The 24,114-nt window shown below is 38.7% G+C and overlaps 1 protein-coding gene and 1 pseudogene across 10 annotated transcripts in view; one reads left to right on the top strand and one right to left on the bottom strand.

Annotated features, from left to right (window-relative positions):
- The window catches only part of DST (dystonin), a 432,285-nt gene that overhangs the window by 395,929 nt on the left and 12,242 nt on the right, over positions 1–24,114 (bottom strand). The gene's annotated exons all lie outside the window — the stretch shown is intronic.
- On the top strand, positions 557–14,246 carry LOC139012791 (nucleophosmin-like; annotated as a pseudogene).

The raw sequence follows: 24,114 nt of genomic DNA, 5'->3' as shown, positions 1-24,114 counted from the left end.
CAAATATAAATTAAATTCACGCTGGATGAAAACACTGTTTATTTTTATACCGTGCAGCTGGGTTATTAAAACCCACCTTTTAGCATCTGGCACATGGTACTGAAGTTCCCTCAGAGTCCATTTACACATTTGCCATTCATCTTTCTTTTTCTCCACTTTTACTTGGCTTTTATTTATACAATAATTCACCAAATTTTTTTAATCTTTACCCAAGGATATATTTTTTTTATTGATTTGGAGAGAGAGAGGAGAGAGAGAAACATTGATAGGTTGCCTCCCATATGCGCCCCGACCGGGATAGAACCCGCAACCTAGGTATGTGCCCTGACTGGGAATTGAACCTGCAACTTTTTGGTATATGGGATGACACTCCAATCAACTAAACCACCCAGCCAGCGCTCACCAAATATTTTTTGAGGCCTCCTATGTGTGCAGCACTGTACTAAGCATGGGGAACAAAAATGAATACACAATAAACATACCCTTAGGAGCAACCAGTCCAGTGGGGAACGCAGACTAAAAATCAAGTAATGCAATGAAAGTAATATGAAGAAGTATGTTCAGGAGACCTTACTGGACAATTGAGGAGGTGGTCATTTCAGAGGATTGGGTGAGTAAAGATTGAACAGAATCAAGGGCAAGGAAAGGCCTGCTGGTCAGAGAGAAGAGGAAGCATAAAGGCATTGGAAATAAAAGATGAGCTAGGAGATGAGAGATGAGATCAGAAACTTGATGAGGTATTATTTCATCTTTTCCTTTACTCCCTCCAAGGTAGTTAGGTGGTGACCTGGTGTTTTGATTGCTTTTTAAGAAGGTTCTTGAATGAAAAGCTTATTAAACCTGTTTAAGTCAATGGGAGGATACACGTTTCTCAACCTGGTACCCTTATACCTCGCCTCAAACATAAGTATACTTGGAGAACTTTAAAAAGACAAAGATAATGCCAGACCAGTGTGGCTCAGTGGTTGAGCATCAACCTATAAACCAGGAGGTCACGGTTCGATTCCCAGTTAGTGCACATGCCCGGGTTGTAGGCATGATCCCCAGTGTGGGGTGTGCAGGAAGCAGCCGATTAATGATTCTCTCTCATCACTGATGTTTCTATCTCTCTTTCCCTCTCCCTTCCTCTCTGAAATCAATAAAAATATACTTTTTTAAAAAGACAAAGATGATGCAAAACATAAAGTACCAGGACCCAAGATACTGTCATGACCATATGCACAATTCTACTATTAAAATGCAAATATTTCTATACAGGGTTATATTTCAAAAACTGTATCAGTTATTAGTCGGTAACCTCAGCTGGGACTGGTTTCAGAATAGGATGGGGAAGAGGAACAGGTAAGAGAATTACTTAGAGACATAAAAACAACAATTATGGGATTAAAAAGGCATAGAAGACAGTTTGGTTTGGGCCAATCCACGTACCCACTAAAGCTTTCCTTGACTAGCCCAGCTAATGCAGCATCAAACATCATTTTTTGTATTGGTCATTCAGGATTCACTTAATGAAATAGATCTCCCATTATATAATACCGAACCAGGACCAGTCCCATAGACTCTCCCAAAAAAATGCCACCAAACCTTAATAAACAAGATAAAACAACAGCAGAAACCTGAAAAGGTTAATGTTAAATGCCACTGAAACTGTTCCAAAGCTTAGGGGAAAAGTGAGGAGGAGGAGGAGGAGGAGGAGGAGGAGGAGGAGGAGGAGGAGAAAACAGGGGAAACACAAAAGTTTTATAAAGTAAGTACAGAATTGACATAAAAACCTGACATAGATTACACAAAAACTTCAGACCAATTTTATGTGTATATATAAATGCTAAAATCCTAATGAAAATATCAGCAAGTAGAATCAGCAGCTTATTAAAAGAATACAACATGATGAGGGAGAATTTATTACAAAAGTTCAAGAGAAATCCCGTATTAGAAAATCCATTATTATATTTCATTGGTCTAACAAAAACCACACAATCATGCCCATTGACACAGAAAAAGCATTGGGAGGAGAAGTCAGAAAACAATCTTGATTAAAAAAACAATCAATAAAATAGGAACAGATGAGTCATCAGACTGGTCCTTTCAGAAAAGCAGAAAGAGCGACAGGTGCCAAAACCGGTTTGGCTCAGTGGATAGAGCGTCGGCCTGCGGACTGAAAGGTCCCAGGTTCGATTCCGGTCAAGGGCATGTACCTGGTTTGCGTGCACATCCCCAGTGGGGGATGTGTAGGAGGCAGCTGATCGATGTTTCTCTCTCATCGATGTTTCTAGCTCTCTATCTCTCTCCCTTCCTCACTGTAAAAAATCAATAAAATATATTAAAAAAAAAAAAAAAAAAAGAGCGACAGGTATTTATGCAGAGAGGATTTAATAGAGGGAATTGGTAAAACAAGTGTTGGGAGGACTGCACCAGCAAAAAGAGAACACAGGTAACCTAGAGGTAATACATTCAGGAAGCAGCTACCACCTAAAGAATTGGGGGAACGGAAGGGAAGCTATTAGGTTGCAAGAATGTGGGAGCTCAAAGGAGAGGCCCCGAAAAGTTGGGGCTCAGACCTGTGAGAAGGGCACACTGCTCAGGTGCTGTTAGTTCCTCAGGAGCTTAGAAGAGGGAAGTGCCTCTGAGTTGGGGCTCATACCTCTGGGTGAGATACCTCAGTGGGGCACCTCTGACAGAAATAGCAAGAGACAGGAAATGCCTCTCCCATCTCCCAGTGCCCCCCTAGTGCCCCCTACTGACAGATCCCAAAAGGAAGCTCCTGTCAAAGGCATCTGAGAAATGTGGTTGGCTGACTCCCAGCCCCAACACCAGAGAGTGTAGTATATAGGAACAAGGTGAAGTAGAGACCAAGGGTAATTGACCAGCACAGATGAATACTTGTGAAACATGATAAAATGTATTTATCTCAACCCCAAGCCAGCTTCTGCTTAACAGGGAAACACTAGAGACATTCCCAGTAAAGTCAGGTACAGGAAGAATACCTACACTTATTACTATTATCCTATATAATAAAGAGTTAATATCCTAATTAGACCAAACAGCAGAATGACCGTCCGGACGACCTTCCGGATGAAGTGAGGGCCAAGGCAGCTGGGGCTGCGAGGGCCGAGCCCCTTGCACGAATTTCGTGCATTGGGCCTCTAGTTTAATACATTGCTGGATGTCCTAGCCAATACAAACAAAAAAGTGAAATAAATAAGAAATTTAAAAGTTGGAAAGGAGGATGCACAATAATCTCTACTTGCAGATGGTAAGTTTGTAAACCTGGAAAACCCAAGTAATTCTATTGAAAAGTACTACAAATAGTAAAATAGGAAAATAATTAAATTAGCAGGTTACAAGATTAAAAATAATGAAACCAATAGTTTTCATGTATAGAAAGTACAGACAGAAGATGTAGTGGGGGAAAAAGACCCACTTTTAATCACAACCAAAAAGATAAAATACTAGAAACAATTTTAACAAGAAATGTGGAAGAACTACATGAAAAAGGTTCTTCCGGTCGGGGGGGGGGGGGGAGGACACATATGTAATACCCTTTGTAATACTTTTAGCAAAAAATAAAAATTTAAACAAAAGAAAAAGGTTCTTCCACAAAAGAAGAGTTGAACTAACCAAAAAGCCTTCCAATTATTAGATAGGACAACCCAAATCATAAAGATTCAATTCTCCTTTAACAAAATCCACATTTAACATGATTGCATTAAAAATACTAATTTTTTTCTTAGAATTAAACCACCTGAATCTATTATTCATATGAAAGGACAAAAAGGATAACCAAGCAACAGAGTATCTCAATAAGAGGAGACCACAACATATTATAAAGCCTCAATGATAAAAACAGACCATTATGGAGGGTCATATGATAATATTTATCAAAACTGAAATATATATAAGCCCTGGCCACGTACTATTTTGGTTAGAGCATCGTCCTGATATACCAAGGTTGCAGGTTCAATCCCCGGTCATGGCACATACAAGAAGCAACCAATGAATGCATAAATAATTGGAACAACAAATCAATTTCTCTCTCTCTCTCCCTCCCTCTGTCTCCTTCCCTCTGTCTCTCTCTCTCAGCAACCAAGAATACATAAATAATTGGAACAACAAATCAATCTCTCTCTCTCACTCGCTCTCTCTCTCTCAATTCTAAAATCAATCAATAAAATTTTTTTAGAAAACCTGAAAAATATAAACTGTGACCCCATATTTCCCCTTCTGAGAGTTCATCCTAAAGATAACATTTGCACCATGTGAAATGACTCAAGTTTTAGTAAGCATTGTTTATAATAATGAAATATTAGAAAATTAACTTTATGTCATTAACAGGGGAACGGTTAACTAAATTATGTTCATGCATCCAATGGAATGCTATGTAGCTATAAAAAGTAGAGTACTATCCTCAGAAAGCTCTCAAAGAAACACTAAATGAATAACTAAATTAAATGAATAAAATGAGGTGTAAACATTTATACAGTATGTTACTATCCTTTTTTATGTTACTATAAAAAAGGAGAAAAATAAAATACTTTTATGTCCTTGAATATAGAAAAATAGATCATGAAAAGATTCACAAGAAACTAAGAACAATAATTACCTAAGAGATTTCCTTAAAACTGAGGGACAATAATGAGATAAAGAATTTTCACGGATATATTTTATATGTCTTATTTTTTAATCCTGTGAATGTTATATCTATGCAAAAATTAAACTAAAATTAAAATAAATAAGCAATAATAACAAATGCAACCAAACTAAATATTTAATCCCTACAGCAAAGAGATACCAACACTTGAAAAGTTTTTCCTATTGCCTTTCTCTGCTCCCCCAGTCTTATAACTAAAATCTTAGGTGTAGAGCCAGAAAAAAACAAAAAAACAAATAATAACCTAATTTATCCTTTGATTCTACACACAAGACACAGAATCTCTCAGAAAAATGCAGGCATAAGCATCCACACTAACTTCAATTAACAACCAATTTCTAATAGGATCAGACATTATTGTGAAAGAAAAAAAGAAAAAGAGAGTTTTTTAAGGGTAGGGGCAGGTCTTATTCAACCTGATTTTATTCCATTTAAGCTTCTGAGCAAGAGAGCTCAACAGATTGGGTTCACTCTTCTGGTGAAGCCCAGCCCTTTGGAACTAATAGCCCAGAGTAAACTGCCCTTCAGGCCCTGGTGGTTTCTGGGCAAGTTAGGAAAACAGGTAAAGGAAGTGGCAATGGTTTTCAGATCCTCTGTCCTCATCTTGTCGGTCTCAGTACCCAGTTCAAGGGCCTATAGTAGAGATGGCGTACCTATGACACGCGTGTCAGAGGTGACACGCGAACTCATTTTTTTGGTTGATTTTTCTTTGTTAAATGGCATTTAAATATATAAAATAAATATCAAAAATATAAATCTTTGCTTTACCAAAAAATCAACCAAAAAAATGAGTTCGCGTGTCACCTCTGACACACGTGTCATTGGTTCGCCATCACTGTACACTAGATGGGCTTAAATTCAGGGCGCATCCACTTCACACTAAGAATTGGCTCTTTTGCCTCATCTGATGATTTTTCATATCTTTGTCTACAGTGCATTACCCGTTTGAGACCTAATTTCCTTTATGTTCATTCATTTAAATTTTAAGAGATACAAATAAGCAATAAAATTTGCAAATAATTGCACACACGCTGCTGAACAAAGACAGCAATGTTGCTGAAACTGGTTGCAGGCAGGCAGCACTCCAAATATTCCTTTGTCATGATTGAATGACATAATCCAAAATCCTGGCATGGAAACCTTTTTAGAGATGGTATTAATATACTATATAAAAGGGGAGATTATATACACAGTCAGAAATCTGAACAGGCAAGCAACCCCTTATATTGCGGAATTCAAATTTCAGACACTTCCTGCAGCCTCCCTGTCAGTCTTTTATAACCTGGAATGAACTAGGCTGCAGTGATTATCCTCTAATTATACCTAGCTGCATGCTTCAGTGTGGAAATGGCATTCGGATTGGAGTTGAGGGTAGGGGTTTGGGGAAGAAAGGCAAAGGGTATTTGAGAAGCTGAGGGGCATTTGGGGGTCAGACGAGCCTAGGCAAGACCCTCAAGAAAGTGTTCTGGGAAGCCAAAGACCAGGCATGAGAGCAGAGGGTCAAAAGAGTGAGAAAGAGGGAGAAGGGAAAATAGCAGAACCAAACTTCAACTACTCTGTGTTTTCTCAGATATGCCCTAGTGACTCCAATTATTTTACCCACTTAATCCACTCATCAAATATTTACCAAACGTCAAATATTCAACAAATAGTAAGTATGCTTTCCATAACTCAGAAATGTAAATTCCAATATGCTTGAAAAAGGAACTCTCAGAAAACAGACTAAGTTTCCTGATATCACACAAGGCCTTCGAAGACAGATGTGTAAGTCCTCACCTCTGGTGCCCTCACCCAGTCCCAGAAGGAACAATACTTGGGAGGAATGAGGGAGGGTTGTGAGATGAAGGGAAGAAAGAGGTGATGTTTAATCCTCATTTTGAAGTATGAGCAGGTGTTTCACACACACACACACACACACACACACACACACACACACACTAGAGGAATCCAGCACTGGCAATAGCATGAAAACACAGAAGGGAATAGTGAACATGGAGAAGCTAGGGCTAGGCCTTGTTTGAGTAATGTATGTATTGGAGGCAGGCTGGAGCTGAGACTGAGAAAAGGTATACCAATCCTGTAAGCAATGAGAAACCATTAAGCAAAAGGGGTGGAAGATGCGATCTGATTATAGACAGCTAACTCTGCCAACAGAATAATAAAGGTGAACTGGAAGCTAAAGCCAAAGACACCAGATAGCAGACCATTGTAAGAGCCAGTTCCACCCTGACCGGTTTGGCTCAGTGGATAGAGCATCAGCCTGCAGACTCAAGGGTCCCAGGTTCGATTCTGGTCAAGGGCATGTACCTTGGTTGCGGGCATATACCCAGTGAGGGGTGTGCAGGAGACAGCTGATCGATGTTTCTCTCTCATCGATCTTTCTAACTCTCTATCCCTCTACCTTCCTCTCTGAAAAAAATCAATAAAATATATTTTTTTTATTAAAAAAAGAGCCAGTTCCTACAGCAGTGATGGCGAACCTCTGACATGCGTGTCAGAGGTGACACGCAAACTCATTTTTTTTGGTTGATTTTTCTTTGTTAAATGGCATTTAAATATATAAAATAAATATCAAAAATATAAGTCTTTGTTTTACTATGGTTGCAAATATCAAAAAAATTCTATATGTGACACGGCACCAGAGTTAAGTTAGGGTTTTTCAAAATGCTGACACACCGAGCTCAAAAGGTTCACCATCACTGTCCTCCAGGGTCTCTGGCTCACGAGCTTGACATTTATAACTATTACATGTTATTCCATTATATGCAACTCATCTTTCCAGCTATTGCCCCCATCATTTATCCTTCAAACAGGCAGATTTTTTAAATATATTTTTTATTGATTTCAGAGAGGAAGTGAGAGGGAGAAAGAAATAGAATCATTGATCAGCTGCCTCCTGCACGCCCCACAATGGGAATCGAGCCCGTAACCCGGACATATGCCCTGACCAGGAATCGAACTGTAACCTCCTGGTTCATAGGTCAATGCTCAACCACTGAGCCACACCACCTGGGCAAACAGGTACATTTTTAAGAGTGAATGGAGGCACTAATCAGACAGGATGCTAAAGTAGTAGGCATAAACTCAAATTCTCCCTGGCAAAAGGGACGACAAAATCTTTCCATCATTGGTGTCGTTAGCATAACACCTATTTTGGCCCAAGAAAAATGGCAACTCCGGCTTTTCCATTTAGATTTTGGTTTTCTTTAATTACTTTTTGGCATGCTCTGAGTTTATAAATTCTAGCATGTTGGCTGTAAATGTTTCTGTTCAAGAGTGGAACAGTTTACTAATTTGTTGATCCTTGGCCCATGTATATACTGGGGCATATACATGGTCTCCACTCTCAAAACTCACAGATCACCGATTGTGTAACTAGCCCAGATCGGCTGCCCTCTGAAATTGATAATGCCTCCAGGCTGCCCTTCCCACTGTCAGTTAACATGTACTCTGGAAACAGAAATGAATTTGAATATTAATCTTAAAAAAATATAATTAAAAAACAATATTTTCTTTAAAAATATGTTATAACATATTCCAAAGCCAAATATCCATTAAAAGAGTTTCCTTGGTGGGGGTGGGGGAGGTGATAGAAGAGGGTATTGGGGGGATAAATGGTGATGGAAGGAGACTTGACTTGGGATGGCAAACATGCAACACAATATACAGATGATGCATTATAGAATTGTACATTTATAATTTTATTAACCAATGTCACCCCAATAAATTCAATAAAAAAGTGTTTCCTCTTTCTTTGAACAATTTAGATAATAAAGCTAGCAAATATATCTAAAAAGAAATTTTTTTCAGTTTTCTGAATTATTCCCATACACTCTCCTTATCAGTTGGCAGTATCTCTCTGTTTTTCTAAGCTGCACACATACTTCAGCTTTAATTAAAAGGCCCCGTTGCCATAGTTTCTCAGAGAACAGCTCACGGCATGCTTGAGTCCATTATTTTCTTGGGGTTTCTAGAGAAACTGTATATAGCAGTAGCCAGTAAGAATTTCCCAGTTTTACCTCCTACCCAGTACAGCATACTCTTCAGACAAAGCGAGGTATCCTAAATATTTTAAGGGCGTCTAAACAACTAGGGATGTTGCTTAAAATTCAGCCTTTGGTTTCCTCTGTTCTGACACATTGGCAGGTAATGTAAGCAGCAGGCTACGGCTTAAGCGGAGTCAGCAGATGGAGGGGGAATTCAGCCCAACAAATGCACCGCACCTGTGGAAAACACCAGCACATTTTTCCTCCTGGTAATAATGATGAAAATGCACTGTATAATAATCATATTGCTTCATATTTTCTAATAACTCAGAAATGTAAATTCCAATATGCTTGAAAAACAAACCCTCAGGAAATAGACTAAATAATCTTTAATATTTCAAAAATTAAAAAGTGGAGCTCAGAGAACCTTATTTCTTAAAGCTAAAACTTGCTTCCTTTGGAGTCCCTACCCTGCTTTCAAGTGGCAATTACCGCTCTCTCTAAGTCTTGAAAAGCAAGCTCAAAGGTTATTCTGAGCTTTCAAGGTTAAAGAATGTAAATTAACACTGATGCCGATGAACTTTAGAAAGGCAAATGCCAGTTCAGCTCCTTGTAATTCAGGCTCCCTTTCCTGCTTCTAGGGAGCGATGAGCGTGATCTGTGCAGGTAAAAGGACCAGGGCTGAAATTTCAGCTCTCGGAGCCATGTGACCTAAGGCGAGTGATGACTAAATGAGATAGGACGTATGTAAAGATAGAAAAGCTCTCAGAAAATGGCAGCTGATATCATTCATGCATATAACTAGGTCATCTCCAGGACAGGATGTGGGGCAGGATGAGCTCTCACAGTTTTCAGAAATCATCCTGCTTCCTTTGACTATCATTTTAAGAGCTCATATAAACTACTCCATTATACTGATTTTTCCAACGTAAGTATTATACAAATCATTTGACTTCCTCATTCTGTGTCACTAAACTTCCTTTTATTCTCGCTTTTCTGCACCAGATGAAGAGAGTCTTAAAAGTACTTGAGAGATAGAAGGGCCATATTTCTAACTAGACGCATAGGGAAATTAAAGATGCCCTGTGCATGCTAAGATTATAAATGAATAAATGCATGGTGAATGAATCAAGGTTCCATTCTATCGCAGCTATTATGCTATGTGTCCCTTTATATTTCAATTCAACAGGCTTAAGTATTTTTAAAAATAGCATTTATTATTTTCACTGATTCTCACAATGATCTGTAAAAAGATATATAACAGGTGTTGCTATTTCTAGTTTACCAAAAGAGAAAACAAACCTCAGGAATATTCAGTGACTTACCCAAGGTAAGCTAAGCAACAGGGTTTGACCTCAGGTCTTTTTATGCTAAATCAGGACCCTCTCCACCACGGGGTCAGGATCCTGTCCACTGTACCACCCAGCTTCTCACGGGGCCCTAACACTGAAGAAAGTCTGAGAAACAGCTTCCCACGGAGGTTCTGTAGCCGCTATTCCTGAGTATTCACTTCTTCACTGGTAAACAGATGAACTCAGAGCACATCCTCCTGAAGGTCCCGCCTATGCTGCAGGAAGAAGATCTGAGCTGGAAGTTCAAGTTGTAGACTGTGGATTAGGGACGACTTTGTGAATTACTATGTCTCCAGGTATCACAGGCCATTTACAGGACTGTTCTCTAATCTCACACCTAAACCATGGTGAGAACTGCCCTGCCCTGCCAAAGGCATTACCCAAGGTAAATTTTCACCTGGAAGAGATTTTCAGAAAAAGCTAAGAACCACATGATTTCATTCAGATGTGGGATGTCAAACTGAAACGTGCAGACACAAACAAGAGTGTGGTGGTTGCCAGAGGGAAGGGGGTGAGAGGTGGGGGCAAAGGGGGCCTAATATACAGAGACAGAAGGTTTGACTTTGGGTGGCAGGTACACAGTCCAATACACAGATCTTGTATCGTAGAAATCTACACTGACACCTATGTGATCCTATTAACCAATGTCACCCTAATAAATTTAATTTTAAAAAGTGATCCCAGTACCATTTGGACAAGGATATCTAGTCACTTTATTGCAGGAGTTCTTAACTGGGATCAATCTCTGCCCTGAGAATCCATGGATGAGCATTAAGAGGACAGGGTTTGAAAGTATGTGCAAAAGAGTATGTCTCTGTATCGCTAATATTTATAGAGATGTAGATCATAGCTCGCATCAGATCCTCAGAATGCCCTCCACAGGTTTAGGTCCTGCAAGAGGACTTCAGAAGACTAGAAATTAGACCTCATTATTATTGAATTAAATTTTTTAAAGTTTCTATTTGTACTTTTGCAAATTTCTATTATACTGCATCACTTTTTAAAAAGCTAGACAATGTCACCAAGTCTTTCCAAATATATTTGAGATTCCTTTGGGGCACCCTATCGTACCTTTCAATACAAGAGGCAGCTCTACCCTAGATTCATCTGAAATGTTTGCAAATGCCTGCTGCCTCCTCCATGTAGCTCACTGCAAAGTGGGTAGTGGTAGGTTATTTAATACCAGTTAATGATTCTCCAGAGTTAGTCAGTTAGTTATTCAAAACTTATTAATGGGTTCCTTTTTAATGTGTGAATTCCACTCTCTTTGTAAATAGCCTCCATCATGATTAAATGTACTGGTATATTGTTTTCTGTAAAATCTGCAGGTAGTTCTGTAATCTCAATCTATTTGGTTTTCAGAAATTGAAGGGAAGTCCAGAAAAATCTAGAGCATATTGGACAGAAAGAAAAGGAAAAAATTTTTTTTCAAATGAAAATGCACTGAGGTTGGGTTTCTAAAACTTCTGTATAATAATCAAATAAGTGGAATCTTCAGATTGCATGAGTTATGTGCAGCAATACACATGTCTACATCATCTTACTTGATGGCAAATTGCTATAAGATTTTCCAAAAAGTAAATAAGTAAAAAGAGAAAAGCAACGGGCTTAAGAGGGGATAGACTAATTAAAAACAACATGGTTCTAGTACAATAAAGTAAAATGCCTCCCACTGAACACAACTACACAACTGAGCAGAATGCGCCAAGCAGCCATTTGAGGATTCTGAGAAGTAAATGGTAGCAATGAACTTGAAGTTTTTAAAAGGCCAGAATTTGAAGTGCCACCAAACCAGTGGTGAGTTTGCCGTATTTACCTCCAGTATCCCCCAGATTGAAAACAAGGCAGCAACGCACCCGAAACCCAACACTGGCTGGGTACTGAGGCTCAGACAGACAGAGCTCCAGAAGAGCCCTTATTCTGGCTTGAGGAGTGAGAAAGGGAAGGCTTAAGACTTAGAATGCAGAAATCCCCCCTTTTCTCTTCTCTGAGTCTCTTAAGCCCCAGCCCCCTGATCTTCAAGCAATCCCACAGGCAATGACATTAGAAGTCCCCGCGGAAGAGGGACCTTCCTCTGATCCCAAGAGAGTGGAACAAACTCCCATCATTTTATATCCTCTCTCTTTCTTCCTACCACGTAGTCCTGAACACAAGCTCAGTCACAGAAGTGTGCAACGGGAGAGGTTAGCAAAAACCCCAGTTTTCTAACCAGACAACCAAAAAGGAATCTGAAAGTACTACCAACCATACAGAAATTACAAGGCATCAGTGGGAATACTATTGGGCCAACAAATTACACAATTTAGATGAAATGAAAAAAATTTCTAGAAAGGCCCAAATTACCAAACTGACTCAAGAAGAAATGGAATATCTGAATAGGAATATATAAAGAAATTGAATACTTAAATTTTAAATTGATAACTAAAAATATTTCCACAAAGAAAACACCAGCCTAAAATTACTTTCCTGAGGAACTCTGTCAAATATTTAATAAAAATAATACCAATAATTCACAATCTCAAAGAATAAAGAAAAACTCAAAATGGGTCATAGACTAAATCAGTGATGGCGAACCTCTTGAGCTTGGTGTGTCAGCATTTTGAAAAACCCTAATTTAACTCTGGTGCCGTGTCACATATAGAAATTTTTTGATATTTGCAACCATAGTAAAACAAAGATTTATATTTTTGATATTTATTTTATATATTTAAATGCCATTTAACAAAGAAAAATCAACCAAAAAAATGAGTTCGCATATCACCTCTGACACGTGTGTCATAGGTTCGCCATCACTGGACTAAAGAACCAAAACTATAAAATTTCTAGAAAAAAAAAGAAAACACAGCAGAAAAATTGTCATGACCTTGGGTGAGGCAATGAATTCTTAAATATGACACCAAAAAAAACAAAACAAAACAAAACATACAATCCATAAAGGAAAATAACCAATAACTTGGACTTAATAAGTATTTAAAACTTTTGCACCTAACAAAATACCATTACGTAAATCAAAAGACAAACCACGCATAAGCAAACCTTTGTAGATCACGTGTATGTTCAAGGGCTTGTATCCAGAATATATAAAAAACTCTACAACTCAATAAAAGGACACAGTACCCAATTTAGAAATGGGCAAAGATTAGCCCTGGTGTGATTTTGTCCTGTGCAGCTATTCCATCTGTCTTCTCTCCCACCTGTGTGCCAACACCCCATGGAAAAGTCAGTGGACATGGGCATGAACTCCCTTTTGGTTTGAAGTAAAGACTGACAGAAATTATCACTTTGAGATGGATAATAATGAAAATGAGCACCAGTTATCTTTGAGAATGGTCAGTTTAGGGCAGCCGTGGGCAAACTACGGCCCGCGGGCCGGATCCGGCCCATTTGAAATAAATAAAACTAAAAAAAAAAAGACCGTACCCTTTTATGTAATGATGTTTACTTTGAATTTATATTAGTTCACACAAACACTCCATCCATGCTTTTGTTCCGGCCCTCCGGTCCAGTTTAAGAACCCATTGTGGCCCTCGAGTCAAAAAGTTTGCCCATCCCTGGTTTAGGGGCTGGTGCAAAGTATGAACTGCACATTATTGAAGCAGAGGCAATGAATTATGAAAGCAGTCCAATTCATAGTAACACTGGCAACTTTGAAAATGTCCATACAGCCATCGGTTTTCCTGGGGGCTTTGAAATAACACATACAGTCTTACAGTTGAAGTGTGATTCAGGGACTGTGCAAATTAATGCGCAGCACTCAGTAGATGTGGGGGGGAAATGCAAAGTCAGAAGATGAAGAGGAGGAGGATGTGAAAGACCTAAGTATAGAGTGTCCCAAAAAATGTATACACACACTTTGGATGATTATAAAAGCAGTGGGTATATAGTTTTTTGGGACACTCTGTTTACCTGGAAAGTGACTTGCCCCTGGAAGTGGTAGCAAGTTTCCACAGAAAAAAAAGAAAACTTGCTGCTGATGAAGATGGTGATGATGAAGAAGATGATGACTTTGATGAGGAGGAAGCTAAAGAAAAAGCTCCAATAAATAAATCTATATGAATTACTCCAGCCAAAAATGCACAAACATCAAACCAGAATTTAAAAGGCTCAAAACCAAGATCAAAGTGTCAAGAATCTGTCAGAAACAGAAAACTAGTCCCAAAACACAGAAAAAAAACTAGCTCCGTAGATGACATTAAAACAAAAATGCAAACAAGTATAGAAAATGTGGTATTGTCCCAAAGTGGAAGCCATCAGCTGTGAGAATTGCTCCAGATAACTGACCAGAAGGCTATTCTCTGGCAGCAGAGGAAGTCTCTTTAAGAAAATAATTTAAACTGTTAAAATTTTCCATCTTATTTCATTTCTACAACAGTTGATATCTAACTTTCCTTTTTATAATGCAGAGAGAGAACTTGTCCTACTGTGTCTGTTAAATGTTTTCTAGGTTCCATTGTTGTCCAAAATGCCCATTTAGCTTTTATTTATTTTTTTAATATATATATTTTTATTGTTGATAGTATTACAGATATCTCCCATTCCCCCCTCCCCTCTTTTACCCCTTTTGGCCCAGCCCCTACACTCCCCTCCAGGCCTTCACCACCCATTGTCTGTGTTCATGGGCTATGTAAATCCATATCTATAAAATATCAGTGTATTTTAAATAATGGATATAAAATCAGAAAAAAGTTGTTTAATTTCATTTACTGTTTAGTGTTCATAAAGTTTTTTCTTTGTAAATTTTTTTCTAATATGTAATTTACAAAGGTAAGACTACTGTACTTGAAAGTAACATTCAGACAATTCAAAGAGTCAATGATGAGGATAGGCAAGAGAATGTAGTCCTATAATTGCTGTTTAAAGACTCTGATTTTAACCTCAATATGCATGTCCTTTTGCTCATGTCCAGTCTTTTTCTTGTTGTTAATAATTTTGCAGGGGAAGGATGCTAGAATTGCTATTACAACATTATCTTCGAAGTCTTAAATGTCAAAGTCTTTTGAACTAAGACTTGTATGTAGACATCATATATTCTAGGAATTTTACATATTATTAGATGGAACTATTACAATATGAGTAAAATTCTTTTATTTAGCAGTCATGAATTTTACATGGGGATTTGGTTAGTTATTGACTAATTTTTTTAAAGGTTTTATTGAGCAACTACTTACTATATAGACTATACATGCTGCGGAATATTAATACTGCATAACACATAGAGTATAGGCCAATTTAAAGCATTATCCTCGTAAATTCCAGTTTTATTTTCTATTTATGTTATGCTACATTAAATATTAATAGACTAAACACTCCAATTAAGAGACAGAAATTACGGGCTCAATTACCAGTAGGGTACATGCAGGAGGCAGCTGATCAATGATTCTCTCTCATCATTGGTGTTTCTATCTCTCTCTCCCTTTCCCTTCCTCTCTGAAATCAATAAAAATATGTTTTAAAAAAACAAGTCACAATAAATTTAAATTTAAGAGGATTGAAATCATATAGAGTATATTCTTGATTCATATAACAGAATCAAATTAGGAATCAATAACAATAATATGTCTAGGAAAATCTCAGCTATTTGGAAATGAAATAACATGCTTCCAAATAATTCATGCATCAAAAATAAATCACAGGAGAAATTAGAAAATACCTTCAACTGAATGATGAAGACACAATATCTCAAAATTGTGTGATGCAGCTAAAGCAGTGCTCAGAGTAAAACACATAGCTTTAACTGCTTATAGTAGAACAAAAGAAAGCCCTAGAATCTAACAAATTTTCAACTTTAGGGGATAAAATAAGGCAAAGTAAACACAAAATAGATGGAAGGAAATAATAGAGATAAAAGCAAACATTGATGGAATAGAGAAAAAAATATACACTAGAGAAAATCAGCAAAGCCAAAGTTGGTTCTTTGAAAAGATCAATAGAGTTTATAAATAGCAAGTGAGACTGATCAAGAAAAACACACACAAATCACCAGTATGACATATGGAAGAGACATTATAATTACAAAACCCACAGACAGTAAAAGGATAAAAGAATATTTTATGCAACTTTATGTCCAAAATTTGACAACTTAGTTGAAATGGACAAATATCTACCTATAGTTTCCTAATTATCCATTCATTCATCCATCCAACCCATGCATATGTCTTAGAAATTGCTCTAACTTCCAACTCTTGAATTCTAAAATAGCTCTCTTTGACCACACACCTGCCTGCCTGCACCTCCTTATGAGCTCTTAGTGAGTGTCTTCCTTACCTAATAAGAACCACAAGTCCTAAAATCTTGCTTAGGTTTCAGCCTGTCGGCACTTAACTTCACTTACCTTTCTACTCCCTATAGACCAGTGTTTCTCAACCATCTGGCCCTTTAAATACAGTTCCTCATGTTGTGACCCAACCATAAAATTATTTTCATTGCTACTTCATAACTGTAATGTTGCTACTGTTATGAATCGTAATGTAAATATCTGATATGCAGGATGGTCGTAGGCGACCCCTGTGAAAGGGTCGTTCCACCGCCAAAGGGGTCGTGACCCACAGGTTGAGAACCACTGCTATAGACCCTTAATCAACTATACAGTATAGAGAAGCTTTCTCTGTTATTCTCACGTTGCTCATGCAGTTAGTTGTTCTGCCACACTGACTCTGACAATTCCCAGACCTGAGCCCAACTCACTGACTGCATTTATATTCTTGTGCCTAGGATACTTATCCTTAACACCCAGTCATGTGGTTCCTGTGCTATTCAACAGTTCCTTTTTAGTGTATCAGTTAGCTTCTGCTTTGAAACAAACCACTTAAAACATTAACTATTTAGTTTACAATTCCGGGGATTGGCAGTTTGGGCTATGCTCAGATGGCAGTTTTTCTGGTCTGAGTCAGGCTTGGCTCAACACAGCTGGAACTCTCTTATGTGCCTTTGGTCAGCTTCTGGCTGACTCAGTTTTCCTCTACTTGTTCTCTCCTCTTCCAGCAAGCCAACCCAAGTTTGTTCATATGTGATTAGATTCCGGCTCCAAAAGCAGCAAGAGTGGGAGTGCATGTGGCCTCTTGATGTCTAGGCTCTCAACTCACAGTAGCTCTGCTCACACATTATCTTGGACAAAGCAAGTCTCAGGGAGTGGGGGAAATAGAGTTCTGATGAGAGCAGTTGCAGAGTGTTGTGGTCACTTTTGCAATCTATCATAGATAATTTTTAGAATTACCTCTAGTTTGCTGATGTTTATCCCCAAAGCACTCATTTTTCCCCCCAAAGCACTCATTCTAAGCTTTTTCTTTTTTTCTCTAGACAATCTTTTCCAATATTTTGGCTTGTATATATCTGAAAATTATGTCCACCTGAAATTTCTAGGCCTAATAATTTTTCAAAACAATTTTGAGGAGTAATTTCCAGTTTTAGATTATTCTCCATCACCCCAGAATAATTTCTCATGCCTGTTTGCAGTCGTGAGAAATGTGTCTACCCCACACCCCACAACCACTAATCTGCTTTTGGTGTCTAGTGAGTTGCCTTTCTGGGCATTGCCAGTAAGTGGAGTCATAGAATATGTATCTTTTGCATCTGGCTTCTTTCATCCAGGTTAATGATTCTGAGTTCATCCAGGTTGTAATATGTATCATATTGTAGCATGTATCAGTAGCTTGTTCATTTTTATTGCTGAATAGTATTCCATTCTATGAGTATACCACACTTGGTTATCCATTCACCAGTTGATGGATATTAGATTTCCCTCTCCAATTTTTAGCTATTGTAAATAATTCTGCTATAAATATTTGCTTAAAATCTTTTTGTAGCGATATGTTTTCATTTATATTGGGCAGATACCCAGAGTAGAATAGGTAGCTTATATTGTAAGTTTATGTGTTTTCCAAAGTGGCTGTACAATTTAACATTCTCACCAGCAATGCATGAGGGTTCCAGTTTCTCCAAGTATTATCTTTGTTAATACTTGTTATTTTCTGTTCTTTAATTATAGCTATTCTAGTGCCATGGTCGGCAAACCTCGGTTCACGAGCCACATGTAGCTCTTTGGCCCCTTCAGTGTGGCTCTTCCACAAAATACCATGTGCGGGCGCGCACGTACAGTGCGATTGAAACTTCGTGGCCCATGCACAGAAGTCGGTATTTTGTGGAAGAGCCGGTATTTTGTGGAAGAGCCACACTGAAGGGGCCAAAGAGCCACATGTGGCTCACGAGCCGCGGTTGGCCGAGCCGCAGTTTGCCAACCACTGTAGTGGGTTTAAAAGTGGTATCTCTAGTTTTAATTTGCTTTTACCTAATGACTAATGATTTTCACCACTTTTTCATGTGCTTATTAGCACCTCATAGATCTTCTTTGGTAAATGTTTCAATATTTGCCCATTTTAATTGAAATTAAATTTAATGTTTTTTACTTTTATTGAAATGCTGAGTTTATTTCACATGTATATTTGTGTCTCCTGACCATTTCCATTTGTCTGAGTGCCATTATTACTATGTCCTATTGTAGCATTTCATACATACTTACTAGTAAAACCAAGCAAAGGATGGAGTTCCATCTTTAAAAGCTAAATGGGAGAAACAAAAGAAAAAAATAAACAAATGGGACTATATCAAAATAAAAAGCTTCTGCACCCCCCGAGTGCACAAATTTTTGTGCACCAGGCCTCTAGTATCAAAATAAAAAGCTTCTGCACAGCAAAAGAAACCACCATCAAAATGAAAAGGGAGCCCACTGTATGGGAGAACATATTTGCCAATGATACATCTGATAAGAGTTAATCTCCAAAATATATAAAGTACTTATACAACTCAACGAAAGTAAGACAAACAATTCAATTAAAAAATGGGCAGAGGACCTGAATAGACACTTCTCCAAAAAGGACATACAAATGGCCAAGAGACATGAAAAAATGCTCACCGTCACTAATCATCAGAGAAATGCAAATTAAAACCACAATGAGATATCACCTAACACCTGTCAGATGGCTATCATCAATAAATCAACAAACAAGTGCTGGTGAGGATGCAGAGAAAAGGGAACACTAGTTCACTGCTGGTGGGAATCCAGATTGGTGCAGCCACTATGGAAAACTGTAGGAAGTTTCCTCAAAAAATTAAAAATATAACTGCCTTTTGACCCAGTGATCCCAATTCTAGGGATATATTCTAAAAACCCCTAAATAACAGTAAGAAAGAATATATGCACCCCTATGCTCATGGCAATGTTATTTACAATAGCTAAGATTTGGAAACAGCCCAAGTGCCCATCAGTAAATGAAGAAATAAAAAAGCAGTGGTACATTTACACAATGGAATCCTGTGCAGCTATGAAAAAGAAGGATCTTTTACCCTTTGAGGCAGCATTGGGTGGACTTGGAGACTATTATGCTAAGTATAATAAGCCCATCAGAGAAAGACAAACATCACATGATCTTACTTATCTGTGGAATCTAATGCACAAAATGAATTGACCAAAATAAGACCCGAAGCATGGAGGCATAGAACAGACTGACATACCTCGGTGTGGGGGTAAGAGGATGAGAAGAGATAAATCAAATAACTTATATACTTACTAGAGGCCCAATGCACGAAAATCATGCAAAGTATGCCTTCTTTCCCCTCTGGCAGCCAGTACACAGGCTTCCCTCCCTCTGGCCGCTGGCAGGCACCTGGGACCTGGGCTTTGTCCAGAAGGATGGAAGGACGTCTGGAAGGACATCTGGTCTAATTAGCATATTATGCTTTTATTATTGTTGTTGTTTCTAATGCCTTCTTCAAGCTTTAATACACCACTTCATATAAAATGTAGAAACCTTGCAATCTGTAGGGAGTTCATTTATTTCCCTGTATTTCTCTACACTAAAGCTGCCAAATGTATATATTTATCTCTCTGTATAATATGTATTATAGAATGTTATAACATATTCTATAATACATACTATAGAATATGTATATTATAAACCCCACAAGACAATGTTATAATATGTGCTTTAAAATTATATGTACTTTTTTTAATTAAGAGGAATAAAATTGTTTTTTCTACTTATCTTGACATTTATCATTTCTGATGCTCTTTTACTTAAATTCTACACCACATGTCTCAAAACGAGTTACTAAAGATTACCAAAGCACACCATTTGGCCCTCACCAAGCATGAATGCATAATTTACACATTAAAATTGCCCCTGATCTTTCCTCTTAAGATCATGACAGTTAAAGTAATACCGATACCAATGTGATTGTGAAGAAAAAGTAAATTCAGGCACTAGAATTGGGTGACAATACTGGTGATAAGGTAAATTGGTTACAAGATAATTCAGAATATACTTACGCTGATTTTTTCAGATTATAAACTAAGCTAAAAACATTAAATATTGCTCTGACCGGTTTGGCTCAATGGATAGAGCGTCGGCCTGCGGACTGAGGGGTCGCAGGTTCGATTCCCGTCAGGGGCGTGTACCTTGGTTGCGGGCACATACCCAGTGGGGAGTGTGCAGGAGGCAGCTAATTGATGATTCTCTCTCATCGATGTTTCTAACTATCTATCCCTCTCCCTTCCTCTCTGTAAAAAATCAATAAAAATATACTTTAAATAAAACATTAAATATTAAAAATTTTGTTCAAAACTCACATCAAGGTATGAAAATCTCTTCAATAATGAATAAAAATGTCAGGGAAATTTTCAACTCATTTTTCAAAAGTGCCTGAATCTGTGTATTTTCTAAGTAACCATAGGATGCTAACTAAGGCATAACTGTATGTCTGAGATAAAAAATGAAAACCATCTGTCTCTTTCCCTTTAAGTAAAAGAGGGATACGGTAATATTTAGAAAGTTACAGAATCCATGAGAATTGAAAATTATGCTAACTTGTAGAAAATGTTTAATATTCATCCATTCCGGGAACATTTACTAAGCTTCACTCTGTGCCAGACACTGAGCTAAAAACTAAAGATTTACACTACCTTCAAGATACAATCTTGTAGGAAAGACCAAAAAAAAAGAAAAGAAAAACACACCCAGAACCTCAATTGTGATTATGAGGAGTGAGCTGAAAGAGTGTCCTGGAGGAGATGACCTACGACCCGGGTTTTAAAGGAAGAGCAGGAGTCAGTCTTTTGTGCCCAAATATTTTGTTGTTGTTGTTGCTGTTAGGGGGGAGTGAGCAGAGAAAAGGAAGAGGAATGGAAGTTTTCTCGGTTGGAAACAATAATCCTAAAAGGTTATGGTCTGTTTGGACACTTACAAGTGTGAACATGGTTAGGTTAGAACTATCACAAGGACATCAGGATAGGGATCTTTCTGATGTTATATTAAGAAGGTTGTCCTTCATTAGCTTGAAGGAAATGGGAAACCACTGAGGGATTTTATTATTATTCTTAATCCTCACCTGAGGATATTTTTTCCATTGCTTTTCAGAGAATGGAAGAGAGGGAGGGAGGGAGGGAGGGAGGGAAACATGGATGTGAGAGAGACACATAGACTGGTTGCCTCCTGCACGTGTCCCAACCCAGGTACATGCCCTTGACCAGGAGTTGAACTTGCAACCCTTTAGTGTGCTGGCCGACACTCTAACCACCTTGCCACACTGGGCAGGGCACCACTGAAGATTTTAAGTAGGAGAGGAATATGGTTTACCCAACCCTTTCTTTCTTGCCTACCTCTACTGCAGATGGAAAAAGAAAAGCTCATATGCCAAGCTTCACTCGAGTGTGAAAGGTGGCCTTGTGACACAGTTCTGACCTGTCAAGTTATAAGAAGAAATCTAACTGGAAAGGTTTCTAGCAAAGCTTTTGATTTTCTGATGAATATCCTTCCTTGGCCGGCTCTGCTCCTTCCCCTCCTTCCTTCCTTGAATTTGGGCATGATGTCTGGAACCATGCCCAGCCATCCTGCAACCAGGAGGGAAAGGCCAGGATTATCCCTAACACACTAGCAATGACACAGGAGAGCAGCTCAAGCAAAGCCAGCAGCAGCTCTAGACCTCTTGCAACAAGAGAATATAAACCCCTGCGTATTAATAACCCACTTTATGCTGAGATTACTTGAATCTGAATGTCTCCATGAGTGATAAAAGTTTTAATAATTCATTTATATTTTGGAATGATCCTTATGAAATGAGTGTGTATGGATTGGGGGTGGGGAAGCAGGGAGATTTGTCTGGAGTTTTATTACAGGACCTGAGCCAAGATAACCACAGTGGGGACAGTAAGGAAGTCAGATCCCCGAGATATTTTAAAGAGAAGACAGACAGGGCAGGATGGATAAGGAGTGGTCTGTCCTATCTTACAGATTTCTAGTTTGAGCAACTTTAGGGGTAAAGGGGGTGGTACCATTATCCAAAACAGGGATAGATATGGTGAGGAAATGAGTTCAGCATTCAGCTTGAGATACCCATGGTACATCATGTGAAAGGAGAAAGCAATTGAGCCTCTATATCTATTCAGACGTCAAGATGAAGCCTGAATTTGACATACAGATTTCAGAGTAACCATTATATATGGGGTAAAACAGTAAGTATGATGTGATCTCACAAGTAAAGCTTTAACAGGTTGAGCAAAAATGAAACCCAAAAAATCTATTAAGAAAAAAAGTAGATTAGTTGTTGCCTAGGGTTGGGGTGTGTGTGTGTGTGTGTGTGTGTGTGTGTGACTGATACAAGTACTGAGTTTCTTTTGGGGGATAATGAAAATGTTTTCAAATGAAATTCTGTGATGATGGCACTACCTTGTAAATATACTAAAAGGCACTAAAACATATACTTTAAATAGGTAAACTGTATAGTATGTGAATTATATCTCAATAAAGCTGTTTTAAAAAATTAAGCCCAAGGCAGGACCTTGGGAATATCAACATATAAGTAGGAAGAAGACCTTGTAAAGGAACAGAGGGAGGCATGGCCAGAAAAGAAGGGGAAGGTGGTGAGTAAAGAAAGTATTGTCCATCCTGGCCGATGTGGCTCTGTGGTTTAGTGTCAACCCATGAACCAGGAGGTCAGGATTCAATTCCTCATCAGAGCACATGCCCAGGTTGTGGGCTCCATCCCCTGTGGGGGGCGTACAGGAAGCAGCTGATCAATGATTTTCATCATTGCTGTTCCTCTCTCTCCCTCTTCCTTCCTCTCTCTGAAATCAATAAATTATTATTTTTTAATAAATATATATTTTATGTCTGGCCAGAGTGGCTTAGTGGTTGAGCATCGACCTATGAACCAGGTGGTCACAGTTTGAATCCTGGTTAGGGCGCGTGCCCGGGTTGTAGGCTTGATCCCCAGTGGGGGGCATGCAGGAGACAGCCAATCAATGATTCTCTCTCATCATTGATGTTTCTATCCCTTTCTCCCTATCCCTTCCTCTCTGAAATCAATAAAAGCATATTTTTAAAAAAGAAGAAGACAGATATATTTTAAAAGAAAGTATTGTCCAAAAACCTGGAAGAGTTTCAAGAAGCAATCTGTGGCCAACAGTATCAATTATGTAAAGACTAATATACTTGGAGAAAAACCAAGATGGCAGCATAGGTAAACACCTGAAATTGCTGCCTCGCACAAACACTTCAAAAATACAACTAAAAGACAAAACGGACATCATCCAGAACCACAGGAAGGCTGGCTGAGTGGAAATTCTACGACTAGAAGGAAAGAGAAAAGCACACTGAGACTCAGAGGAGGTGCGGAAGTAAAGTGCACCGGTAAGGAGGCGCACGTGGAAAGGGCTGGCAACTGAGGACACGGCTGTCTTTTTCAATCGGGAGAGACACAAGCTTCTGATGGCCCTGAACTCCAGTTCCGGGGTAGTCTCTGGGGACCCAGACTCATGCGGTGAGAAACTGGACTGTCTGGCAGCGGGCAGAACTCGAGGGCGGCTTTCTCTCAGAGGTGCTTGCAGCAATTACCGAGGGACACTGACACCAGGGACTCTTAGGGCAGGGCTGAGGATCAGCCATAGCTGTTTGCTCTGCCCTGTTGATTCCCTGAGACCCGGCCCCACCCAAGCTGTGCACAGAGGCTTTTGCATATGAATGGCCTGGCCCTTTGCAATCTAAAATTACCTAACAAACTGCAGCTGGGTCAGAGAGACCCAGAACATCCAAAAGAAGGCCCAAGGCCCCACAGCAGTTTGCATTGCTTCACAGCTGGG

Source organism: Myotis yumanensis, unplaced genomic scaffold (assembly GCF_028538775.1).
Source record: "Myotis yumanensis isolate MYYU_CA2020_CCGP unplaced genomic scaffold, mMyoYum1.0.hap1 SCAF_6, whole genome shotgun sequence".
Taxonomy (NCBI): Eukaryota; Metazoa; Chordata; class Mammalia; order Chiroptera; family Vespertilionidae; genus Myotis; species Myotis yumanensis.
This window is presented reverse-complemented; position numbering and strand designations above follow the sequence as displayed.